The 25,353-nt window shown below is 39.8% G+C and overlaps 1 protein-coding gene across 1 annotated transcript in view; it reads right to left on the reverse strand.

Annotated features, from left to right (window-relative positions):
• sfl (N-deacetylase and N-sulfotransferase sfl) overlaps positions 1–25,353 on the reverse strand; it is a 755,463-nt gene that overhangs the window by 685,043 nt on the left and 45,067 nt on the right. Inside the window, exon 2 of the mRNA XM_033485087.2 lies at positions 2,428–2,490. The gene's annotated coding sequence lies outside the window, so the exon portion shown is untranslated. The remainder of the gene's footprint in view (positions 1–2,427; positions 2,491–25,353) is intronic.

The raw sequence follows: 25,353 nt of genomic DNA on the forward strand, positions 1-25,353 counted from the left end.
TCTATGCAATCTAAACAACTAAGAAACTGGTAGACTCGCATGCGTCGCCTGCCCCCACTCCTCGCGTAACTTATTTCCCTGTGAACAGTGCTCCGGCGACTAGAAGAAACCGCATTCTACGGTGTTTTGAAGCGTTCTCCAATCCTCAAACGCTCATAATCGCTCGAGACTTTCATCCCTTTTCCCACGAGCTTCGTTAATTCACCGGGCCGTGTTATCTTTTCCGTTGATCTCACGTGACCGCCGCGATAACTCCTTGATCTCGGCTGGCCCCGGGGTGCCGTACAGTTTCGTTTTCCGTCGCGCTGTTTACGGAGCCGTCGAGGCGAACGAGATCCATCCGGACGGTCGGACGGTTCTCGAAACGAGCGATATGAATGTCCGAAACTGCACCGCGCCGCGTCGTGCAATGGAGTCCTCTGCTCGGCACGTTCCCATTGAAAGAGAGGGGGACACAGTTATTGCTGGTAACTCGCGGTTAGACCCCGAGAAAACCGGCGAGAGAGTTCGCAATAACGCGGTTCCGCCGGAACGATGAAAAGTTTCGCGCGGCTGCCACCCGCTGTCCGGAAGATCCTCTTTTCCCGGAGCAAAGCGGCCGTAACCCCGGCGATTCCGCCCTTCTGCTTCCGGTCCGAACGGCTGACATTATTCCAGACCGGAGACTGATCTTCGGCGACGGCCGCGGCGTTTATTATTCACGAGCGAGCAAGAGGCTCGCGGCTCCGCTTCGCTTCGCACCGCGTCGGCTCCGCTCCGCTCCGCGTCAGCTCGAGCCCGGATAACCGGCGACGACCGAGAAACCCGCGGGGCCGCCAGCGCCAATGAACTTCAGCCGGTTTCGAGCCGGCCGGCTGCTAAGTGACACTTAGCTCGGAAAAATGTCGGCGGCAACAAGTGCCTCGACAGGCCGCGTCCACCTTTTAAAACGGCGAGACGTCCTCCATCTTCGCGGAAGAATTCTCTCTCTCTCTCTCTCTCGACCCGGAATCTGCATAATAGAATATCTCGCGACGCGGGAACCGAGTGCCGGTTCGCCCGGACAAAGGGCGCCTAGTAATCGCCGCGATTCATCTTACTTGCATATCAGCCCTCGCTCTTTTCTTACCTGCAGCGCGGAAAAATAAATGAGGGCCGGACGAGCGGGGGGGCGCGGATACCCGTCGCTTCGACTTCGCCGCGGCACTAACCGATCTCCATATTCTCGCGCGGCTTTCGTTGTCCGCCGCCTTTGCTTTACGGGCTTCACGATCCTCTCCGTTATTCCGCTGTTAATCATCCTACTTCCGACGGCGACGGAATTGGCTGCTCGGTTTCGCTCGATGTTTCTTGCGAAAGCGGGGAACGCTTGTCGCCCGATCGTACTTACTTCGACGCGCGCTACGGTGGCTATGATTGGCTATAAAGTGGTGTGTTATTGGTTCAATAAATTACCGTGTTCTCGTGTTAATTCGCTGTGCGAGTTGTTAATTTGCGGGCCCTTTTGTACGATCTGGTTTGTAGGGAAAAATTAATATACTAGATGATTAGTATATTACTATTATTAGTATATTATTATTATAAATGATTATTTGAACAATATATTTCGATCGATGTGTAAAATGTGTAAAGTGCAAAGTGTAAAATGTAAAGTTGGAAGATTTAAAAAAACTGCAGATTTCTACAGATTTTCGGTCAAAATCGTGATATAACCGCGATTTTTGCGATCTTTAATTTGTTGTAACTGATAACAACGTGAACCGAGTTCAATAAAATTTTCAACATGCGCATAAATTACCGAGATCTACGAGAAACATTTTTTAAATTGTCGTTACAAGCTCAGATAAAAAACTTAAAAAACGAGAGACTTTTATTTTGTTTGTCATTCCAAGTAATAGCAAAAATAAAAAAAAATGTATTTCAGTTATCGTCTATCAAACCAGTCTATCATCTAAAAAAAAAATCCAAGTCATTTAGTTCAGTTTTAAAATGATTATTGCATTTCAAAAGGTGCACGCACACTTTTGTAAGCCACTGCATATCAGTTAATTAACACTAAACCTACAGATCATTAAAAATGCTAAATGTCTGTTGTTCCGTGCGAATGATGAGACTGAATTTATTTATTTAGACGTTCCAAAATTTTTATAGCAACGAATACTTGGATTAAGAAACATATTCGATCATTCCCTACGAAAGAAAAGTCTTCATAATTCCATCAATTTTAAAACACAAAATCTGAAACCGGTCATTACGACCAATTTAATAAGTTTTAATGTCAACATCGTCGACAAGAAATCAATGTCGATCAACTGATCGTCGGTGATCCGATACAAACCCGTAACCAGCCGGTGTCGGAAACAGCCAGTGGAAAAGAGAGCTCCGACAGGCCGGCGAACCGTGTAAAACCGGTCGAACACCTGTCGCAGTGAATTCGAAGGAACTCACCCTTTCATCCCATCGCGGTGGCCGGCGCTTCGCGTCGTCGGTTGAAAGCTCAGGCCATTCAGTCTGCAAGAATAGAAGACGAGGATCAGGATCGGCTCGTTACGCGCGTATCGAGGGGCTGGCTCGTCGAGCCGAGACGCGGCGGCCGGAGCCGGGAAGTCGCGGGCGAAGGGGTAAATTTCATAAAAGTTACCCCGACCTCGCGGAGCGGTAACCGGCGATGAATTTAACATGAATCCGCGCGATGTGCCGCGAGCGACCAAGTTAACGCCGGCGAAAAGAAGTCGGCCGGTCGACCGGCTCGTTAAAAGAAGCTCCGCGATACCACCCCCCGCGTTTCCCGGAGCCGCCCCCGTCGTTTCCCGGCGCTGGTCGCCTCGCGTTCGATTTTATTTCGCGTCCTCGAGCCTAAGCAAGGAGCTGGGACGGCTGTGAACCCTCGGAAGGGAAGCAGCCCTGCAACCGTCACGTTCGCCACCGGCACCGAAGGGAGCAAATAAAAGGATTTCCAAGTTTCCGGCAGGTAGCGAGCCTTGCCCTCGGGGCTGCTCGACCCTTCGGGTGAGCTCCTCTACTTCGGCCTCGCCCCCCTCGCCGTCCTCCTTCTCGCCTATCTCGTCGAAACGGAGTCGATGAAAGAATGGCGAATTCGAGCTGCCACCCTCGAGCTCGCTCGCTCGCTCGCTCGCGATATCGATCTGACCCCGACTTCGTTATCGGTCACGTTTGTACCTGGGCCCTGCGTACCCGCGATAACGAAAAACGAATAACGAGGCAGCGGGCTTTGTAGCGGCGGCGGCGACGGCGGCGACCGACTGTCGTTCCGACCGTTCCGTTGTGTTTCATATTTATTTTTTAAATGACACTCTTTTTACTCCGGCCACGGAGCCGCGTGATCAATAGCGACGGCTTTTGTGCCGCGCCTCGCCCAGCCTCGGCGAGCTTCTCGGCGCGAAAACGCGACCGAACGAACGGCTGGCATGAAAACGTTTCGAGCGCGTGATATTTCCTGTTAACGTCGCGATCGTTTGGTTCGACGGCGATCGTCCTGCGCGAAACTTGAAGCTACTTTTAGGGAATCGGATGGTTCGACGAATTTTTTAATTTATGGCTATTTGGAATAGGTTGATAGATTTGCTAGTTGTTTGTTTAGTAAATGTGGTTATTTGCGGTAGATGTTACGATGATGCTCGTTGATAATCGGAATAAATGTCTTATTGATATTTTTATGAGCTAATATTTTGTATGTTATTCTATTCTATTTTGTTTCTATTTTATTTTAGATTCTATTTGATTACTATTTTATTTTACATTTTATTTTACTTTACTTTACTTTACTTTACTTTACTTTACTTTACTTTACTTTACTTTACTTTACTTTACTTTACTTTACTTTACTTTACTTTACTTTACTTTACTTTACTTTACTTTACTTTACTTTACTTTACTTTACTTTACTTTACTTTACTTTACTTTACTTTACTTTACTTTACTTTACTTTACTTTACTTTACTTTACTTTACTTTACTTTACTTTACTTTACTTTACTTTACTTTACTTTACTTTACTTTACTTTACTTTACTTTACTTTACTTTACTTTACTTTACTTTACTTTACTTTACTTTACTTTACTTTACTTTACTTTACTTTACTTTACTTTACTTTACTTTACTTTACTTTACTTTACTTTACTTTACTTTACTTTACTTTACTTTACTTTACTTTACTTTACTTTACTTTACTTTACTTTACTTTACTTTACTTTACTTTACTTTACTTTACTTTACTTTACTTTACTTTACTTTACTTTACTTTACTTTACTTTACTTTACTTTACTTTACTTTACTTTACTTTACTTTACTTTACTTTACTTTACTTTACTTTACTTTACTTTACTTTACTTTACTTTACTTTACTTTACTTTACTTTACTTTACTTTACTTTACTTTACTTTACTTTACTTTACTTTACTTTACTTTACTTTACTTTACTTTACTTTACTTTACTTTACTTTACTTTACTTTACTTTACTTTACTTTACTTTACTTTACTTTACTTTACTTTACTTTACTTTACTTTACTTTACTTTACTTTACTTTACTTTACTTTACTTTACTTTACTTTACTTTACTTTACTTTACTTTACTTTACTTTACTTTACTTTACTTTACTTTACTTTACTTTACTTTACTTTACTTTACTTTACTTTACTTTACTTTACTTTACTTTACTTTACTTTACTTTACTTTACTTTACTTTACTTTACTTTACTTTACTTTACTTTACTTTACTTTACTTTACTTTACTTTACTTTACTTTACTTTACTTTACTTTACTTTACTTTACTTTACTTTACTTTACTTTACTTTACTTTACTTTACTTTACTTTACTTTACTTTACTTTACTTTACTTTACTTTACTTTACTTTACTTTACTTTACTTTACTTTACTTTACTTTACTTTACTTTACTTTACTTTACTTTACTTTACTTTACTTTACTTTACTTTACTTTACTTTACTTTACTTTACTTTACTTTACTTTACTTTACTTTACTTTACTTTACTTTACTTTACTTTACTTTACTTTACTTTACTTTACTTTACTTTACTTTACTTTACTTTACTTTACTTTACTTTACTTTACTTTACTTTACTTTACTTTACTTTACTTTACTTTACTTTACTTTACTTTACTTTACTTTACTTTACTTTACTTTACTTTACTTTACTTTACTTTACTTTACTTTACTTTACTTTACTTTACTTTACTTTACTTTACTTTACTTTACTTTACTTTACTTTACTTTACTTTACTTTACTTTACTTTACTTTACTTTACTTTACTTTACTTTACTTTACTTTACTTTACTTTACTTTACTTTACTTTACTTTACTTTACTTTACTTTACTTTACTTTACTTTACTTTACTTTACTTTACTTTACTTTACTTTACTTTACTTTACTTTACTTTACTTTACTTTACTTTACTTTACTTTACTTTACTTTACTTTACTTTACTTTACTTTACTTTACTTTACTTTACTTTACTTTACTTTACTTTACTTTACTTTACTTTACTTTACTTTACTTTACTTTACTTTACTTTACTTTACTTTACTTTACTTTACTTTACTTTACTTTACTTTACTTTACTTTACTTTACTTTACTTTACTTTACTTTACTTTACTTTACTTTACTTTACTTTACTTTACTTTACTTTACTTTACTTTACTTTACTTTACTTTACTTTACTTTACTTTACTTTACTTTACTTATTAAGTTTACTTATTATATAGTTTATTTTATTTATGGTTTAAGACGTATAAAAGGGTGAACCACTTGTGATCCGTGAGAAAATCAATAACGTTCATTATAGATTAATATGAAACAGCTGCTTTTAGTGCTTCGTAAATCTAGCGTTAAGGCATGTAAAAAGACTTTTCCCTATCTAGTTTGTTAGTAAGTAAAAGTAAGCAAGTAACTTATTTAATAAGTAAGTAACTTAGTTATTTAGTAAGTAAATTAGTTAGCAAGCAAGAAAGTTATTTAGTAAGTAACTTAGTTAGTAAGTACAAAAGTTATATAATTAGTAAGTAAGTAAGAAAATTAATTATTAAGTAAGTAAGAAAGTTAATTAGTAAGTAAGTAAGTTAGTTATTATGTAAGTAAAAATATCTATTAGTTAGTAAATAAGTAAGTAATAGAAAAGCATGTAACAGGAAATATTAGTATACAGTGTGGCTTATTTTCTCCGCATCAGAATATCTTCCAACCAAGATTGCAATACTGTAAAAAAATATGAGGACCGCCTCCTCACACCTCTAGTACCATAAAACCCCGTAAAAAAATCGTAGATCAATTTTTGATACGTCATCTTAAACAGCAGATTTCCCTTCAAATGATCGTCCTAAAACAATTATTCGAAAAAAATCTTTAAACCCCCTACAATACTTTGAATTCGTAAAACTTCAAACTAAAAAAACTATGCCATTTTCTCACCTCATTTCCCAATAATAAAGGATCTTTGATAAAACTCGGTTCACAGGTGTGAAAGCAGAGACTCCGCCCTTTCGAACGAGCCCGCGTAGAATGTTGCAACGTTTTATCAGGCGAAGTAGCAGAGCTTTCAAGATCAACGATTCTTTTCCATCGAGAAGTCCTTCAATTCGAAAGCTAATTTGCAGATGCATCGAGCGCGTGGGTAAAACAGTCGAGAACGGGGCGATAATTGAAATAGATCCGAGCGATTAAAATTCGTTTGATTTCGTAAAACTTGTAGAGGCGGCGCGCGGGAAAATTAAGGGAACCATTAACGGAAAACAAATCGTGGAAACGGGGACTAGAAACGGCGCCGCCGCCGCCGCCGGGATATTTCAAGGAGGTTTTTTGCTCGTTTCGAAAATTAGCCGCCGAGAAGATAAAGTTAATACTGCGCGATTATGGTCTCTTTTATCCGACATTAAGGTTCCACGGCCGGCCCTAAATATCAGAAAGTACCGGATAGATTAAGAACGATTAATCGTGACGCACGGCGTTCATCCGTTGCCATTTTGCCCGATCGGCACGCAATTAGTAGGATTACCCAGGCGTCGTTGCGTTCGCCGGGCGGGGCTGCCGGGGAGGTTACTTTTCGGTATAATGGGATTTATTTAATTGCGTTCGTGGACCGGTGCCAGGACATCGCCGAGCTTTTTTTTCTGGCCGGCACTTTTCTCCCCATCTCTCTCTCTCTCTCTCTCTCTCTCTCTCACTCACTCTTCTTTCTCCCGCCTCTTCTCTCTCTCTTTCTCTCTCTGTGTGCGCGCGCGCGCGTGTGCGCCCTGTGTTTTTTACATCGCCGCGAAAATCACCGGGCGCTGCGGTTTATTTTAGCGTTCGGCGCCTTCTTTTTTAACTGCCGCAAAAAATTTTAACGAGACACCGGCACGCGCTAACGATGCAATATGCATCCAATTACTTTCACACCTTGCGCCGCGTAATTGTTAATCTCGTTTGTATTTTCCGCAATTAAATATTTAACGCCGACACACCGGCCCGCTATTTTTCTCCAAGCATTCCCGAAGAATGTTCCGCCGGTTGACCGAGATTCCGCGTAAATCTGTTCCACCGGCCATCAATTACGCGAGACGAAATCTCGCGAAACGTTACGAGAAATTCGGCGGACGCCGGAATTTTTACGTTCGCTGCGATTCGCCGAGCGTGTCTTCAATTGAACGCGTTCATCCCGAGGATTCTCGCTTAATAACTTCGTCATGTCCCGCTGAAAAGATCCGACCTTTTCGAGACTTTTAAGCAAGGTTTCTCCTTTCTTCACAATTTTACCGAGGCGTCCCGGGATTATTAAGCTGATTATTATTATTATTATTATTATGAAGCCGCGACTTCCGAATTCGATTTCGATCCGCGAAACCTCGGAATGCAACCGAAGCAATTGACTTAAGCAATTTATACAGCTTAACCCTGCGATTTAATTTCAATTAGACGATCTACTTCAATTTTGTAAAATAAGATCATGCGCGAAATCTTGGAATGCAACAGAAGCAATTGACGTCGTACAGCTTAACCCTTCGATTTAATTTCAATTAGACGATCTACTTCAATTTTGTAATAATTAAAATTTTGTAAAATAAGATCGTGCGCGAAATCTTGGAATGCAACAGAAGCAATTGACGTCGTACAGCTTAACCCTTCGATTTAATTTCAATTAGACGATCTACTTTAATTTTGTAATAATTAAAATTTTGTAAAATAAGGTTACGCCGTCGTGGTCGCGGCGTAAATTACTTAATCCTTTACGCTCGAGTGGTGACTCTGAGGCATGATTAAAATCGTTACATCACGTTCCAAGATAATTTTTATATTACAAAAGTCTAGACGTAAAAAAATTGTTAAAAGTCTAATTGTTGTACGAGTCGCGAGACTGTAAATTTCGTATGCATATAATGCACTTTGTCGTATAAAATGGAAATATCATAAGTCAGAAAAATTAATTTAGATTTACAGTTAAAATGGCTTCGAGCGCAAAGGGTTGATAACTTTATCGGTGATAACGACTGGAAGATGACACTAAATTGACAGAAATCTTGATCTGTGCGATCATATTATTTATATGACAAAGTGCTCGTCATATAAAATGGTCAGAATATAATAAATATAACCATTTAATATAATGTGATATGATATGATATAATATGATATAAATGATATAATATATATGATATAATATGATATATATGATATAATATATATGATATATATGATATAATATATATGATATATATGATATAATATGATATAATATGATATATATGATATAATATGATATAATATGATATATATGATATAATATATATGATATATATGATATAATATGATATAATATATATGATATAATATGATATAATATGATAATTGAATATAATAAATATGACCATAAGTCAGAAAAATTAATTTAGATTTATGGCTTCGAGTGCAAGGGGTTAAATTCGACGCTGTCGCACTCGACTAAACGAAGTCGGCGAACGCGTTCTACGGTTATGTCAGCGACGAGACTCGACTGCTCGCTGCTGAAGGCTGCACGGCCGATCTTAATCCGCGAGCCTTTCGCGCAGCCCTCCGTTGCAGCAACAAGTATTCGCGGCCCGAGAACGCGGAGCTTCTCGGCGGATAACAAAACGGATACACAAATTGCTCGAGCGTGTACGGACGTGTTAGACGAAGGCGCGCGGTCGTTGAAGACACGCGGATACCCGTTTCGAGGGCGCGGAATATTAAGAGCCGATCCTCGTCGACACGGTCCCGCAACGCGGCGCGAAATTGAACGGATTCATGAGACAACTTCTGAAGTTCTCCGGGCGACGCGACGCGTCGCGACGGAACGCGACGCGACGACGACGGGCCGCTGAACTTTCGGCGGCTGAGCTTTGAAAATTCGCAATCGGAGAATCATCGCCGTTTCCCAGCCGCAATCTTTTCCCCCGTTTCTTGCAATCTACTCGGCCGGTTCCGTGAAGCTGGCCAATTAAGGGTCCAGGAAGGGGTGGGAGGATCCGGAGCACGTAAGGAGAAAGCTATTTATACTTCCGCCGACGGCCAAAGTTCGTTAACGGTTCCCCATCTTGGCAGGTACAGTAATTTCTGGCAGAAATGTTCGGAGGTTGGAATTGAAAGCGGCGAATCTGAGAATATTGAGTCGCGATTGTTCGGGCATCGCGGCTCGTTTTTTTCGCGGAAACTCAGCATAACCAAAAGACAACATAACCAGAAACAACCAGCTAGGATGCCGGTTTACAATAATGTGAATACTTAGCAATGCTAGATAGCAATTCGGAGGCCACGTGACACGATTCGAAGGCAATTCGGAGCCACGTGACACGAGCATAGCACAGAAAAATGGATATAAATTGGCCAACTTCGAGTGACGATAACTCCGCGAAAAATCACCTCAGGATATTGCCTCTTTTTTCAAATTAAAGCTTGAAGTCTCTACTTTTAGATATTATGCTATGAATTTTAAGTTTGATGCACCCTTACCACTGTAACCTTTTAAATGTGAAGCCATGTTTGTCATATCGAAAATTGCCAAGTTTGACAAAATGCGCATTGGTCAGCTTCGACTGACGATATCTTCATGAAAAATCGTCGCAAGATGATGACTCTCTTCCTTTAAATTAAAGCTTAAAACCTCTACTTTAAGAAGGTATTTCTGGATTTTAAGTTCCACGCGCCGTCGCCACTGTAACCCTTTAAATGCGAGGCCATGTTCGTCATATTGAATATTATATACTCGTCGAGTTCGACGAATTGCACGGACTTTGGACAATTTTTGTCCGAGATGCCGTTCGCAGCAGAACGAAGTTCGATCTTTCCCCTTTAATTTAAAAAAACAGAAACTCGGCTGCGATTTTTTCTCGCAAAGTTACAGCAGTTTATAGTAACCCTTGCATGTCGAAAGCAATTCGGAGGCCACGCGACACGATTCGAAGGCAATTCTGAGGCCACACGCCATGATTCGAAGGCAATTCGGAGACAAGGCTCGAACAATCGTACCTCCTCTTCCCAAATTGTCCATTTCTGTGCACAATCTGGGCGACAATTAGGGAAAATCGACATTTCCGGGAGAAATGTCTGTGTTCCTATCGGTCGACGGGAATTTCGTGTCTTCAGAAAATCAGCCGCGACCATCGGCGCTGTAAATGTCTTATTGTTACTTTTACCAAATAAATTTGTCCAAGTCCATATAGAATGCACGAAACTTTTCACTTTTTCGTTATCACGAACTCGTCCTCGAATTCACGATACTGCAGTCATAGCAGTGCAAGATATTAAAACCTGAAATACGATATCGTAAAGTAAAGATTTCAAGCTTTAATTTAAAAAAGAAAAAAAAAAGTAAGTCATAATTTTGACAGCTTTTAACAGAGTCACAGCTATCCAAAGGATGGCGATCTTTCCGCAAAAACTTATACGGCGCTTTAATTTTGCCGTCGAGCATGCCGCGTGATTAGAACGCGACGTCCTCGAGGTGAAAGGATCGGACGGAGATCGCCGGGATTAAATTATTGCCGCCCTGCGAATCAATTCGGAACGTTCGAGCAACAACTAACGACTGTCGAGCACGGCGAACCAGTGCTAAACTGCCCATAAGACGGATCATTTATCACCGGCCGCGGCGGTTGACCAGAGAAACGGTAACAGCTTGGCGATATAATTGGAGGATGGTTACCGGGTGATTATTGTCAGGCCGAGATGGAGCGAGGCTCGTGACTAATCAAGGCAGTTATTACGATCGAGAACCGGCCTGGCTACAATTAGACGGCGATCAACCACCGGCGGGAGAGTCACGATCGCGATCTCGGTCACGATCTCGATCTCGGTCACGATCGCGATCGCGCCGGGGGCGGGCGGGGGGAGGGGCGCGTTCGATCGTTTGACATTCGGTCGCGCGTGTTAAACAAACAAGCACGCCGGGCTCGGTCCGGGACTCGAGAGCACGTCCAGGAGCACCCGGCCCTCGGAGTTTCAATCGGGCGAACGTGGCCGCGGCTCCCACGATTTTCTTCGTTGCTTTTTATCGGCCCCTCGGCCGTTTAAATAAGCCCGACGTTCTGATAAGAATCGCAGGTGAAGTAAAATAAATTACATTCGTAATACCGAGTGGCTAACCCTATTACCTCGAGGCTGCGAGCCTCGGGACCGACCCCCGCCCCGGCCCTTCTCTCGCCCTTTCTTCGCTCGGCTTGCCCCGCCCGACGGAAATAGCGGAAACGGAACGGACTCCGGCGTCGGAACGACGAGATATTTTTTCTCAATTTCCTCCGGCCACCCACGCGGCGGAATCCCTTTTGATTCCGCGCGGAACCACGGGGTTCGCCGCGTTATTGCTTTCCCTCGAGGGGCTCTGCTCGAGCGCGAACCTTTGACAACATCGATTTTTTTCAGGCATTTCCGTCGAGGCTACAGTCTCTGAAATACACCTAACCTCGAGTACGAGTTCTCAAAATAAACGAAGTTGCAGCGAGTACGATGTTTCTAATGCGAACAAAATAATCGAATGAAATTGTATTCGTCAGCTTTCATCCCTCATCCGTCACCCGAATGAAGAGAACTCGATCGATGATACAGTTTTCCAGCTGAAATTTCTTCCGCTATTTCTCTGTTTCGATCTTCTGTTCGCGAAAGAAAAGTTTGTTTATTCGAATCAGCGTGAAAAGCGCCATCGAAGCGAAAATTGCCGGATTTTCGGACCATTTTTTTTCGCAGCACGAGAGAAGCTTTCGCGGGAGAGCGAGAAATCCACTTTGCATCGAACCCGAGGTCGCCGGGACCGTGCGAGATTTGCGGCCAAGTTTCCGCGCACAGATTCGCGAAATATGGCGGCGACCGAGCTTCCGCGGGAACATCCAAGATTCACGAAACGGCTGCAGAAATCCTCCGGCGCGTCCCGCGAACGACCATTCCTGCGGAACGTTAGCTCCGACACGTCGGTTTACTTATTCACGATCGGAGCCGCCGGAAACTCGATCCTTGTCGAACCAGTCGCGAATTAGAGCCCGCGTCGAATCTCTGCCGTGACATTGAACTTGACGTTTCAGTCGAGACTTTTCGTATTTTCGAATCGCAAAGTTCTTCTCTTAAATCTTCCCGGAACTATTAACCTTCGAAGGATGGACCATTTTTAACAACTGTACAATTAACGATGATTCCAATGATTCTCATTCTTTATTTATTCATTTTTGAAAACATAATTTCGAAGCTTTTGTTGTGGATTTTTAATATAAATTTTCGTTTGCTTCTAAACAATTATTGCAATGCAGAATGTAAACTTTCATTTGCTTCTAAAAATTGTTCTAATGCAAAGTAGAAATGTTCTTTTGCTTCTGAAAATTATTACAATGCAGAATATAATTTTTTTTTGCTTCTAAAAGATTATTATAATACAGAATATAAATACTCTTTTGCTTCTAAAAAATTGTTACAATGCAAAATATAAATTTTCGTTTGCTTCTAAAAAATTATTACAGTGCAGAATGTAAACTTTCATTTGCTTCTAAAAAATTGTTCTAATGCAAAGTAGAAATGTTCTTTTGCTTCTGAAAATTATTACAATGCAGAATATAAATTTTCTTTTGCTTCTAAGAGATTATTATAATGCAGAATATATATTTTCTTTTGATTCTAAAAAATTATTATCGTACAGAATATATTTTCTTTTGCTTCTAAGAAATTGTTACAATGCAGAATTTAAACTTTCATTTGCTTCTAAAAAATTATTGTAATGCAAACTATAAATGTTCTTTTGCTTCTAAAAATTATTACAATGCAGAATACAAATTTTTTTTGTTTCTAAAAGATTATTATAATGCAGAATATAAATACTCTTTTGCTTCTAAAAATTATTACAATGCAGAATACAAATTTTTTTTGTTTCTAAAAGATTATTATAATGCAGAATATAAATACTCTTTTGCTTCTAAAAATTATTACAATGCAGAATACAAATTTTTTTTGTTTCTAAAAGATTATTATAATGCAGAATATAAATACTCTTTTGCTTCTAAAAAATTGTTACAATGCAAAATATAAATTTTCTTTTGCTTCTAAAAAATTATTATAATACAGAATATAAATTCTCTTTTGCTTCTACAAGATTATTATAATGCAGAATATATAAATTTTCTTTTGCTTCTAAAAAATTATTATAACAGAATATAAATTCTCTTTTGCTTCTAAAAAATTATTACAATGCAGAATATACTATTAATTAATTTACTATAAATTTTCCTTTGCTTCTAAAAAATTATTGTAATGCAGAATATAAATTTTCTTTTGCTTCTAAAAAATTATTATAACAGAATATAAATTCTCTTTTGCTTCTAAAAAATTATTACAATGCAGAATATACTATTAATTAATTTACTATAAATTTTCCTTTGCTTCTAAAAAATTATTATAATGCAGAATATAAATTTTCTTTTGCTTCTACAAAATTATTGCAATGCAAGAAATTCTAATCATCGTAATTGTGAATCTCTCAACGTTCTTCTTCGCGTGCTAAAAAATCGAACAGCCGTTCTTAGCCAAAAAGTAACGACGACTTCCTCCAAAAAAAAAAGAAAAAAGTAACACGCGAGAAGTTATCACAGCGACCAATGATAATTGACAGCAACCGATTGAATCGCCAGCTTCAACTTTCGCCGCGGTAATCTCGCAGTAACGGAATTCATCGTGTCGGCCGGCATTATATCAAGCGCAATGAACAGCGCGCGGTGATCAAATCGGCACCGAAACTCTAAATCCTCGGCAAGCAGCATTATCTCGTGATCTCTAGATGGCCGACGGGGGCCGGCCGGCCACCGTTGTCCGTTCTAACGAGTAATTACGACAGCCGTGTTAAGCATTTCTCGGTTCCCGCGACGCTGCGCCGAGGTGTGTACACGTTGCCGGGCCGGCTAATGGACCGCGGCAATAAAGCGGTCGGTGTTACATCGATTACAACTACGGGCCGGAAGTTTCTGCGATCGGGCAATAACTCTAAATATCGGGCTATCGACCGGTGGCCCCGTTTCTACGGATTAGTTCCTGCGTGAATAACGCCCGACAGGTATCACGGAACCGATCGCGCGCCCGGAGCGATCCACCCCGAAGAATTGTGTCCGAGAATTACTGATAACCGCGACAGCCGCGCTTCCAGATAGTGACTCGGACTCGGACAATTATTTTAACATCGACGTCCCGTGATCTACTATCGTTTCGCCGACAAGGCTCGTCCGGAGATCGATAACCGTTGCTCCGGTAAAAAGGGCTGATCGCTAATAGAATGACACCGTTTCTCTGTCCCTTACGAAAGCTTATCTGTAAATCGATCGATCGGTCATCCGACGGTAGTAATGTCTCCCTTACTGACGCACAGATTGTGCACAAAAATGGAAAATTTGGGAAGAGGCGATACGATTGTTCGAGCCTTGTCTCCGAATTGCCTTCGAATCATGGCGTGTGGCCTCAAATTACTTTCGAATCGTGTCGCGTGGCCTCCGAATTGTCTTCGAATCATGGCGCGTGGCCTCAGAATTGTCTTCGAATCGTGTCGCGTGGCCTCCGAATTGCTTTCGACATGCAAGAGTTACTATAAACTGCTGTAACTTTGCGAGAAAAAATCGCAGCCGAGTTTCTCTTTTTTTAAATTAAAGGGGAAAGATCGAACTTCGTTCTGCTGCAAACGACATCTCGGACAAAAATTGTCCAAAGTCCGCGCAATTCGTCGAACTCGACGAGTATATAATATTCAATATGACGAACATGGCCTCGCATTTAAAGGGTTACAGAGACGACGGCGCGTGGAACTTAAAATCTGTATAGACTGCCCGAAAGTAGAGGCTTCAAGCTTTAATTTGAAAAAAGAGGCGTTGTCCTGAGGTGATTTTTCGCAGAGTTATCGTCAGTCGAAGCTATCTAGTCGAAGCTGATAACTATAATTATCAATTGCCAATAAATTTAAAAACGAGCCAAAATGCTTAGATAATCGTATCTTCTCTACCCAAATTGTCCATTTTTGTGGACAATTTGAGCGTCAATTAGGGAGACGTTACTGTATTTTGGAAGCATTCGCTGCGTGTCAGTATTGCGTGAAAGGTTGTTTTAACTGGCCAATAGAGTAAATTTTCTGCAATTATAAAAACGAGGGGCTCGAAATAATCATATCTGATCATTTTCAAATTGTCTATTTTTGTTTACAAGCTCAAGGAAAATTAGGGAGAATTTGTTGTATATGTATCGTATTATTTTCGAGTCACTTGAATTATTGAAGGAAAAAGGAAATTTCTATCTGACTGCTTCTAGTTGGTCGAAGATCCTTTTCATTTTTCATAACGATCAACGGTCTAGTTATAACAATGATTAAAATCAGACTTCGCACGATTTTTATCGTAATGTATCATGCTTTAGTCAAGAAGTTTCGGAATCAATTTCTTACGGAAACGTTTTTATAATTTTAGTATGGAAGAATTATTTTGCAGTGTAATTTAGTGTGTATCATCTAGTAACATTTATAATTTAGTATATATAATTTAGTAATATTTATAATTTAGTAAATATAATTTAGTAATATTTAAAATTTAGTATATATAATTTAGTAATATTTAAAATTTAGTATATATAATTTAGTAATATTTATAATTCAGTATATGTATACAATTTAGTAATATTTAAAATTTAGTATATATAATTTAGTAATATTTATAATTCAGTATATACAATTTAGTAATATTTAAAATTTAGTATGTATAATTTAGTAATATTTATAATTCAGTATATATAATTTAGTAATATTTATAATTCAGTACATATAATTTAGTAATATTTATAATTCAGTATATATAATTAGTAATATTTATAATTCAGTATATATAATTTAGTAATATTTATAATTTAGTATATACAATTTAATAATATTTACAATTTAGTATAATTCAGTAACAAAATAGAATTTCTTTGTTAAAACGGTGATCATCAAATAAGAGAAATTAAGGAAAAATAATATCTGTTTTCGATGCCAGAAAATTAGGAAAAACAAATCACACCGTCCAATTGCAACTTGCAAGAAGAATTGCATACGCGCTACAGAATGCATTAAGATGCCTCATTAAGGAAAAACAATATCTGTTTTCGACGCCAAAAAAATCAGAAAAAACAAAATCCCTCCCTACAACTTCGCAACTTGCAAGAAGCGATTGTAAATGATTTCATCGAAGCCGCTCGGTTAGAAAAATACCTGAAACCGGGCGCGCGTTAAAATAAGACTCTAGAACCACGCCTGACTATACCGGAGCGTCTCCACTGGCAAACTCAGGGCTGCCGGCTCGCATTCAAGCTCGATTTCCCAGAAAACGCGGGGGAGGGGGTGGCTCGAACGAAAAACTTTGATCCCCGCCTTGCCGCCCGTCTTTTCCCGCGAAAGGACCTCCCGTTGCCCGAATTCCACCTGCGCGGGTACAACGACGATTCTACGGAGCAGCTTCGGGAACAGCGAGAAAATCGGTGCACGGGTCTCCACGGGTTTTTTTTCGGAACGGAAAAATCGTCTGCGGCCGTGGTACGGCGGCGCCGTTAAACGAGAGAATTTCCCCGTCCGCGGCAGTCGAATGGATAGAACCGGGGCACACCGGATCAAGACTTTTCATGGGCGGCGGCTGGCAGCGTCGACGATATTTGCCGGCCGCTAATATTGGTCTTTGCTATCGGCTGTTTGCCGGTAAATAGGAATTTTCTCGTGGACGCCGGATACTTGGTCGACGTGCGCCGGCAACCAGATTCAGTCCGCGCGTCGCGACGCTCTTTCGAGCAGCTCGCCGCACCACGAGACCGTCCCGGCGTTTCTGTCCCGGCGAAGAAACGGCGCCTGCAGTCGATATGGAACGATCCCCCCTAGAGAGGGAGGGGGAGGGGGTAGCATAGATGCTGCGGTTTGCGAGAGATTTGCCTAACGCCGGCGATCGAGATGATCGCCGCGAAGATCGCGAGGGTATCGCTTAATCTCCGGCGCCCCTGCACTTTTCTCTCTCTCTCTCTCTCTCTCTCTCTCTCTCTCTCGACGAGACTCTCCTGCACGTTCTTCTGGGGCCCTTTCTTTTCAATAGCGTCGAAACGACGACACCGTGTTTACCGTTCCGCGTTGATCGTCAGGAAACTATTAACCCCTCGCCGGTTCTCCGTCGAGTGTAACTGAGATAGTGGATTTTGATAACGACGGAAGTCTGCTGTATGGTCGATGAAAATTTCTGCACCGATTTAACCCTTCAATGACCCGCTGGAATCGCCGGCGAACCCACCGCAATTTTTATTTTGTCCGCGAACGGGGAAGTGGATGGTGTAAAGCATTGAGGTTATGTATTGTATAAATTGTAGATAATAGTAGTAATATGTACTATACAGGGTGTTCCACAATTATTTTAACAGCCGAAAATGAGGGGTAGCTGAGGTCATTTGAAGTAACTTGAAGCTACCCCTCATTTTCGGCTGTTAAAATAATTGTGGAACACCCTGTATAGCAATATGTAATATATGGCATATAATAATAATAATAACATATATTATATATCCTTTAATATATACAATACGTAAGAATAATAATACATATTAGACAACTTGTAATATATAAAATATAATAATATATAATATATATTACATATACTTTATTATATATAATATGTAACAATAATAATACATATTAGATAATCTGCGATATATAATATATAACAATAATATTATACAACATATTATATAACCGCGGATTGCATTTTCGCTGAGGAAAAAGTTACTTCAAATGACCCAATAAATCATCCTTTCCCGAGTATTAACATAATTATGGGACACCCTATATATAATAATATATATAATAATAATAATAATAATATATCTTCGGCGATTTCTACTGTTTATTCGACAGTCTATAAAATTGTAAACCAAAATGCAGTTTCAACAAAAAATTATTTTACTATCGAGTATTTATCAAAACCAGATTTGGCTCGATAACTGAAATTAACAAAATTATTCTTAAACGAGTGAAGATAAATGTAATGATGAAATTACATTTGACACACTCTACGAAGTATATAGAATATTTTAACTTTGCTTAAATAAAAGATAAAAGGCACCCGACGTTCCAAATATCTTAAAATATCTTTAAAAAAACGCAAATTACTAGATAAAACACTTTGATTAAGAACGACAGAGTACAGTAAATTCTCAATTTTTCTTTCTTCAATTTTTTAATAAAAATAGATCATTTTGTAAGAGGAGATACGATTATCCAAGGCTCGCGTACATTTTTGTTCATAAGCTGAGCAACAATTCAGAAGAATTTACTATACTCAGCAGCGAAGCTGCGAGAATATCGCGAGTCCCAAAGGGCTAGAAACGCGAAAGTGTTTTCGTGCACGGTTTCACGAGCACTCCTCGGGGGGAAAGCAGGAGGGAAAAAAAAATCGAACGAGTAGCACACGGTGGCTCGTGCGTAGGTCGCATGACGGAGGCCACGTAAGAGACCCGGTCACGCGACCAGCAAAGTCATCCACCCGCGCACGGTGAATGTCTTTATCACGACCCGCCGCCGTAATGCTTCCGTACCACGCGTTAAAGCCCGAGCAATTTTCTTCCCCGACCCCCGCCCCCCCTCCTCCGACCCGCCGCCGAAGACAGTCTCCTTCAAGGAGGGGGGACACATGGAAATTAATCGTCCGCGTGAAACAGCGTGATTAACGAGTACGCCGCGACCCGACCCATAAATCATTCTTTGGCACTGTTTGCCGGCAGTCGTTGCACCGCCGACCATGATCGCGCGCGCACAAAGTAGCCGAAGCTCGGGACTGCACGGACGTGTCCGGCGTTCGCGTCTCGTTTCGCATCGCCGACGGGCAATTTTATTAATGTTGCTGAACACCACGCGAGGAATTTCGGCGAAGTCGTTGCCCCGCCGCTTAATTATCGGGGAAACGATGTTGCTGAGAGGTTCTCGATTTGCGCGCGAAGTTCGGGTTCCTGTGGATTCGTAAGTGAACAGTTTTGTGCATTCGTCGCGAGAGTAAGTGGAGGAAAGATCAGAAGAGGTTCAAAATATCGTACAATATTATATTATACAGGATGTCCCAAAAATGTCTCGCAATCCGAAAGTGGCGGGTTCCTCGGGTCATTTGAAGCAACTTCTTCCTTTACAAATATTTTCTCCGAGGCACCGTTAACGAGTTATTAACGAAAAACAGTGACCAATGAGAAGCGAGCTCGGCTGATGCGAGGCGACCGAGCCAATGAGCGGAACTGGGCTTCGTGCGCTGGTTGACTGGGTCGCCTCGCGTCAGCCGTACTCGATTCTTATTGATCACTGTTTTTCGTTAATAACTCGCTAACGGTGCCTCGGAGAAAATTTTTGTAAAGGAAGAAGTTGCTTCAAATGATCCGAGGAACTCGCCATTTCCGGATTGCAAGACATTTTTGGGACATCCTGTATATTATATAATTGTGCTAAATATAATATAATATTATATTATATTATATTATATTATATTATATTATATTATATTATATTATATTATATTATATTGTATTATATTATATTATATTATATTGTATTATATTGTATTATATTATATTATATTGTATATTATATTATATTATATTATATTATATTATATTATATTATATTATATTATATTATATTATATTATATTATATTATATTATATTATATTATATTATATTATATTATATTATATTATATTATATTATATTATATTATATTATATTATATTATATTATATTATATTATATTATATTATATTATATTATATTATATTATATTATATTATATTATATTATATTATATTATATTATATTATATTATATTATATTATACTATATTATATTATATAATATTATATTTAGCACCAAGTATAATTATAGCAGACTCGTCAGAAAGAGAATTGAATTATATATTTATATATATTTATATACCAAGAAACGTCCGCTTAAAAAAGAAAAAAAGTAAAACTCGCGAAGCCGGAGATCAACGTACCCGAAGCAAAGTAGCACTGAATAATCAATTCCGGAACGCGAAAATAGCGTCGCCATTGACCCCGTGACACCGGTCGAGGTATAAAAAGATCGCAAGCGTTGCATTCATTGAGACATTGAGCGATCGTTATCATCCGCGCGGCATCAAAGAACGAATCCGCGCGCCTTGGCCGCGGAATCGTCGATCTAAAACGGTTCGCCGGAGCCGGTCGAACGGCCGCCGTTCGCCATTAAAGGCGAAGCAGACAATTATAAGCCGCGGCATTTCATTAAGATAGCGGCGCAGCGTGTCCGGCCGCGCAATCGAGAAGCAAATAAAGAAACGGTGCTCGTCCGGTTTGGAATTACGATCGCGTGACTGGCAGTCGTCCATCCGTCGCGTAGCCGGGAGCCGCTTGAAAAACAGAAGCGGCTTCTGGCCGCGTGTATCGGCGTCGATAGTTAGCCCACGTAACGACGTTGTCCCATTATTTGTCGCGAATCAATCGACGGTGGTCGCGCGGGGGGAACGGGGGGAGGAGGGGGGCGCTGGCCGAAACGCGTTCACGGGGTTACGAGCGGCTGTTTCGGGGCCGGGGCGGTCGTTTCTTACGGGTTGTTAGCCCCGATCCAACGAGCCATTACCGACATTACGTTATCTCGGCCGGGCTCTGTATGTTATCGGGCCGGGAAGGGAGCGACCGGGCCGAGCTCCTCATCGAACGCCTCGCTGAGCTATTGCTCGAAAGCTCCCGAGAGAGATAATCTCGGTTCCATGACTCCGAAGCTCGTCATAAAGCACAGAGCCGCCCCGCACGCTGAAAGACACGCGTGGAACTCCGACGGTGTCTGCAGCCGAGCTTTCAAAGGCCTCGGGAATCCTGGAAGGAGGCTGCACGCTATCTCTCTCTCTCTCTCCTTGGATTTCTCTCTTTCTCTGGATATGTCTCTCTCTCTCTCTCTCTCTCTCTCTGGATTTCTCTCTTTCTCTGGATCTCTCTCTCTCTCTCTCTGGATTTCTCTCTTTCTCTCTCTCTGGATTTCTCTCTTTCTTTGGATCTCTCTCTCTCTCTGGATTTCTCTCTTTCTCTCTCTCTGGATTTCTCTCTTTCTCCGGATCTCTCTCTCTCTCTCTCTCTGGATTTCTCTCTTTCTCTGGATCTCTCTCTCTCTCTCTCTGGATTTCTCTCTTTCTCTGGATCTTTCTCTCTCTCTCTGAATTTCTCTCTTTCTCTCTCTCTCTCTCCCTCTCTCATTCTCTGGATTTCTCTCTCTCTCTCTTTCGCTTTGGCTTTCTCTCTGTGGCTCTCTCTTTCACTCTCTCTCTCTCTCTCTTTCCTGATCCCTCTTCATTCGCTCTTTCTCTCTCTTTCTCGTTCTTTCTCCCTCTCTCTTTCTCTGAATCTCACGCTCTTTCTCTTTTTCTTTGGATCTCTCTCTCTCTCTCTTTGGCTTTCTCCCTGTTGCTCTCTCTCTCTCTCGCTTTCTCGTTGTTTTATGTCCTACTTCATACCAAACAATTTTTATTGAAACATTTTATTGGTATCTTTCATCGTCTTTTTGTTATTTAAACATGTATGTGTACAGTGTACAATTTGTTTTAAATTAACACTGGGTTTACGGAATCTGTGAAAATGGCGGGTTATAAATTTTTTAATTTACAATCATCCAGATTGTAAAAATATATTTCTCTAGCTCTCTCTCTCTCTCTATCTCTTGTGCTCTTTCTCTCTTTCTTTGTATCTCTCTCTCTCTCTCTCTCTCTCTCTCTCTCTCACTTTGGCTTTCTCTCTGTTGATCTCTCTCACTCTCTCTCTCTTTCTCTCTCTTGATCTCTCCCCTCTGTCTGGCTCTTTCTCGCTCTCTCTCCTTGTCTCCATCTCTCATATTCTCTCCCTCTCCCTTCCTCTCTCACTCTCTCTCTCTATCTCTCTCTCTCTCTCTCTCTCCCCGGCTCCCGCAGATTCTCTCATGGAAGAGATCATGGCGTTCGAGGTTCGCGGCCGGGCCACCCTCCGGGCAGATGCAATCTGCACCCCGCTCGGCTTATGCGCCCTTGTGTCGCGTTCACGCTGCCTTAAGTAAGACCGTTCTCGTGTCAATGCACGATGAATCCATCCAGCCGGCCCTTATCTGCACGACACGCCCCTGCAGGTATGTCCTGCGTGCACGTTACCCCTCTTACATGATTTATGCCGGCCCGACACCACCGCCCGACCCTCGCCCCCGCGGACCGTTATTATTGTGGTGTATCAGCAGTTTTGACCCAGCGAGTTTCAGGATCCTCGGGAACGATACGGAACGACGGGCCACTTGTGCAGAATTATCGGACGTGGATCCGCGTGCCGTGACAAATTCGGGACCGGTCGGCTACCGTAGTTTCCACGAGTCGAGCACGATCGTCTAACGAGGAACGATGTTGCAGCAATTCTTAGATAATTGTGCAAAAAATTATTATTTTAGATTATTTACTTAGATTATTTTATATTGTTTTAGATTATTTACTTAGATTATTTTATATTGTTTTAGATTATTTACTTAGATTATTTTATATTGTTTTAGATTATTTACTTAGATTATTTTATATTGTTTTAGTTTATTTACTTAGATTATTTCATATTATTTTAGATTATTTACTTAGATTATTTTATATTATTTTATATTATTTACTTAGATTATTTTAGATTATTTTAGATTATTTCATATTATTTTAGATTATTTACTTAGATTATTTTATATTATTTTATATTATTTACTTAAATTATTTTAGATTATTTTATATTATTTTATATTATTTACTTAGATTATTTTAGATTATTTTAGATTATTTCATATTATTTTAGATTATTTACTTAGATTATTTTATATTATTTTATATTATTTACTTAGATTATTTTAGATTATTTTAGATTATTTACTTAGATTATATTATATTATTTTATATTATTTTAAATATGACACGATAGACGAATTCGCGTATAATATATATAATATATATATATAATATATATAATAAGTAATATACATAATAAATATTAATAATTAATAATATATATAATAAATTTTAATAATAGATATTATAAAGGAAGTAAAGCTTTCTCTTTTTACTTCCTTTATAATATCTATTATTAAAATTTATTATATATATTATTAATTATTAATATTTATTATCTATATTACTTATTATTAATATTCATTAATATTATTATAATATTTAGTATTAATTTCTTATATCTCGCTGCGCGACGGCGCGACAGTAAATGAGGAACGAAACGCGGTTTCTTCCTTTTCGACGAACAATCAATAACCTGTTAGCGGTCTAGGAACATTAATTACCGCTCAATGCGTGATCGATACATACCGCAGTGGTAGCGCAATCTATCTTTAATGTAACATCGTGTACAATGTCCGCCGGATCGGGATTTATTGTATTATAATGCCCGGGCCCGTTTATTCAGCAGGGTCTCGCTCGAGATCGCTTTGAAACAGGGTGGAGGAGCCATTTACTGTGCCCTGTGCATTCTTTAGGAGCTTTCGCTATTGAACAAAGCTTCAGCAATTTAAATGACATTTCTTAAGGCATTAAATATAAATTTCGAAGTCTCCTTTTTAATAACAACCCTTAATAATAACCCTCGAGTGGTGACTTTTATTCGCCACTAAAAATTGTTATATCACGTTCGAAGATAATTTTGAAAAATTTGAAAAATTGTTAAAAGCGTAACCGTTGCACGAGTCACAAGACTCAATGCACAAAATGCGTTTTGTCATATAAAATGGAAATGCTATGAATCGGAAAAATTCTTTCATATTTCCAATTTAAAATGGCTTCGAGTGCAAAGGGTCGACGATTAAATGATCAATTGAATTTAGATAAAAAGATTTGTCAGGTTTTACACGATAAATACAAAATTAATCCTGCTTGAAAATGAAAGAAAGGTGGTCACAGTAATTGGCTCCAGTAACCTACAATTCCCAGTGGTCCCGATGGTAAACACGATTTTTGTTCCATTCGCCCGCAAATAACGCGGCCCCGTCATTATAAATAATAAACCGTCCCCTGTTCCGTTCCCTTTTGTCGCAGCCCTCGCTTCTTACGGTTTTCTAAAACGCCGGCCAAGGCATTCTCCTCGGTTTCAGCCGGGGGAGTGAATGGAAAGGGGTCGGGTCCGCCACACCGAGACGGACGATTAAAGCGGAGTTCACGAACCCGGGGACAAGGTTGCGGTAAAAACTAAGCTGCCATGGTAACTTGGACTGTCCTCGTGCGCCGCTAATCAGCGGTTCTTTCGGTCGCACTTTAATGTCGAAATAATACCAGACACGTTTCTCTGCCGCGGCGTAATGCTCGCGCGAGGGGGGCAACCCGAAGAACTGCGTTTGCAAGAAGATGGATCGTGTTTTCTACTTCTGCGATAAATCATCATCGCTGCGGCCCGTTGGTCTCGTGCCTCGTATATCGCAGCTTTTTCAGTCACGAACTACGGAACAAGCATTCTTGTGGAGAAACATAAAGGCGGTAAGATGATCTTGATTCACACGATACTAATGCCGCGATGTATCGCGACGAATTGTGCTTTCATCTTTTTTTTCATGTAACTTCGCAGTCGTTTCAGTCCAATATTAATGTTAACTTCTACAGATCTTATAGATTATGTACCGGTATAATTTCATCAATTGTTAATTGATTTTTCCACTAATTTCATCAATTTTATCAGTTTCATTAATTTCATTAATTTCATTAATTTCATCAGTTTCATCAGTTTCGTCAATTTCATCAGTTTCATCAGTTTCATCGGATTCACCGGTTTCATCAATTTCATCAATTTCATCAGTTTCATCAATTTCATCAATTTCATCAATTTCAGCGATTTAATTA

Source organism: Megalopta genalis, chromosome 12, assembly GCF_051020955.1.
Source record: "Megalopta genalis isolate 19385.01 chromosome 12, iyMegGena1_principal, whole genome shotgun sequence".
NCBI classification, from domain to species: Eukaryota; Metazoa; Arthropoda; class Insecta; order Hymenoptera; family Halictidae; genus Megalopta; species Megalopta genalis.